Source organism: Eufriesea mexicana, unplaced genomic scaffold (assembly GCF_001483705.2).
Source record: "Eufriesea mexicana isolate 0111107269 unplaced genomic scaffold, ASM148370v2 scaffold495, whole genome shotgun sequence".
In the NCBI taxonomy this organism is placed as follows: domain Eukaryota; kingdom Metazoa; phylum Arthropoda; class Insecta; order Hymenoptera; family Apidae; genus Eufriesea; species Eufriesea mexicana.
This window is the reverse complement of record NW_016908644.1, coordinates 139433-142133: the sequence shown is the minus strand read 5'-3', so window position 1 is coordinate 142133 and position 2701 is coordinate 139433.

Here is a 2701-nt window from a genome sequence, read left to right as displayed (position 1 = left end):
CATAACGCAAACGAGCCTAGCCTAACACAACCTAACGGGCCGAGGCACAATTGGTGGCCTCCCCATAGTCTAGCTGTGTATAGTAGAGCAACGTAGAGTGAAGAAATCCTGCGAGCAGGACTGAATAGCTCAAAGGTCACAGCTATCCTATCTTAACCTAGCCAAGAGTAACATAACCAAACGCCATATAAATCAGTCGGACCGCCGAGACGAATAATGATGGCACCCTCATAGCCAAGTAGAATATACTGGAGCATATAAGAGCACAGGAATACGCTAAATAGCAGTGTACAGCACAAAAGTCAGAGCTATACTGACCAAACCTATATGAAAATAGCCAAGCCATGCGTAACATAACTCAACCTTGCGTGCCGAGACCTCGATTGCTGGCCTCCCAGAGCGCAGCAGACAGCAGAAATCGACCGAATGGAAATGTATAGCACAAGGGTCAAAGCCATCCTAACCAAACCTTCCCAAACGTAGCCTAACCAAGCGCAATCTAACTCAAACGAACCACCCACTAACACCATTGCTGTCCCCCCGGAGACAAGCAGATGCTAGTAGAACGATGGAGTGCACAGGTATAAACCGAACAGCAGTGCGTCGCACAAAAGTCAAGGCTATCATAACCGAACCTATCCCAACCTAACCAAGCCAAGCGTAACATAGTTAAACACAGCGTGTCGAGGCTACAATTGCTGGCCTCTCCAGAGCCAAGCAGAACATACCAGGGAACAGTAGAACGCAGGAATCCGCCGAATAGCAGTGTATAGCGCAAAAGCCTTAGCTATGCATTCTTAACCTAACCAAAGGTAACAAAAGCAGACGTAACGTAACCCAGTTTAGCGAGCCACTACCGCTGTTGCCACGAGGGCTAAGCAGATTATTGTAGAGCAATGTGGAACGCTGTAGTCGTCCGAATAGCAGTGCATAGCGCAAAAGTCGAAGCCATCCTAACCATACGTTGCAAAACCCAACCGCACCAAAGGTAATATAACTCAACATAACGCGCAGGGGCCACTGTTACAGGCCTTCCGGAGCCAGACGGAATATACTAGAGCACAGTAGAGCGCAGGTGGCCACCAAATGGCAGTGTATAACAGAAAAGTCAAAGCTGTCATAACCGAACGTAGCCTAGCATGATCTAATCAAACGCGGAATAACTCAGCCAACCGTAACATATTACAGCACAGGAGAGCGTAGCAATCCTCCGCATAGAAGTGTAAAGCACAAAAGTTAAAGCTATCCTATCCGAACCTGGCCAAAGGTAACGTAGTAAAACGTAATCTGACTAAACCTAGCATGCCGATACCACTATTGCTGGCCTCCCCAAGGCCAAGCAGAAAATGTTATAGCACAGTAGAGCAGGGAAATCCGCCGAACATCATTGTGTAGCACGATAGTCAACGATACCGTAACCGAACGTAGCATAAATGGTCCTACACAGACGTAACCGACCGCAGCGCAACGTGCCGAGGCCACTATTGCTGGTCTAACCAGAGACAAGCAGAAAATGTTAGATCACAATAGAGCGCAGCAATGAACCGAATAACAGTGTATGGTGCAAACCTCTAAGCTATCCTATCCTAACCTTACTAAACGTAACGTAGCCAAGCGTAAGCTACAACATCCTAAGGTGCCGAGACTACCATTGCTAACCTCCAAGAGCCAAACAGAAAATGTGAGAGGGGAGTAGAGCGCTGAAATCTATAGAACCGCTGTGTGTAGCAAAAATATCAAAGCAACTTCCTAACCAAGCCAAGCGTAACATAGTTAAACACAGCGTGTCGAGGCTACAATTGCTGGCCTCTCCAGAGCCAAGCAGAACATACCAGGGAACAGTAGAACGCAGGAATCCGCCGAATAGCAGTGTATAGCGCAAAAGCCTTAGCTATGCATTCTTAACCTAACCAAAGGTAACAAAAGCAGACGTAACGTAACCCAGTTTAGCGAGCCACTACCGCTGTTGCCACGAGGGCTAAGCAGATTATTGTAGAGCAATGTGGAACGCTGTAGTCGTCCGAATAGCAGTGCATAGCGCAAAAGTCGAAGCCATCCTAACCATACGTTGCAAAACCCAACCGCACCAAAGGTAATATAACTCAACATAACGCGCAGGGGCCACTGTTACAGGCCTTCCGGAGCCAGACGGAATATACTAGAGCACAGTAGAGCGCAGGTGGCCACCAAATGGCAGTGTATAACAGAAAAGTCAAAGCTGTCATAACCGAACGTAGCCTAGCATGATCTAATCAAACGCGGAATAACTCAGCCAACCGTAACATATTACAGCACAGGAGAGCGTAGCAATCCTCCGCATAGAAGTGTAAAGCACAAAAGTTAAAGCTATCCTATCCGAACCTGGCCAAAGGTAACGTAGTAAAACGTAATCTGACTAAACCTAGCATGCCGATACCACTATTGCTGGCCTCCCCAAGGCCAAGCAGAAAATGTTATAGCACAGTAGAGCAGGGAAATCCGCCGAACATCATTGTGTAGCACGATAGTCAACGATACCGTAACCGAACGTAGCATAAATGGTCCTACACAGACGTAACCGACCGCAGCGCAACGTGCCGAGGCCACTATTGCTGGTCTAACCAGAGACAAGCAGAAAATGTTAGATCACAATAGAGCGCAGCAATGAACCGAATAACAGTGTATGGTGCAAACCTCTAAGCTATCCTATCCTAACCTTACT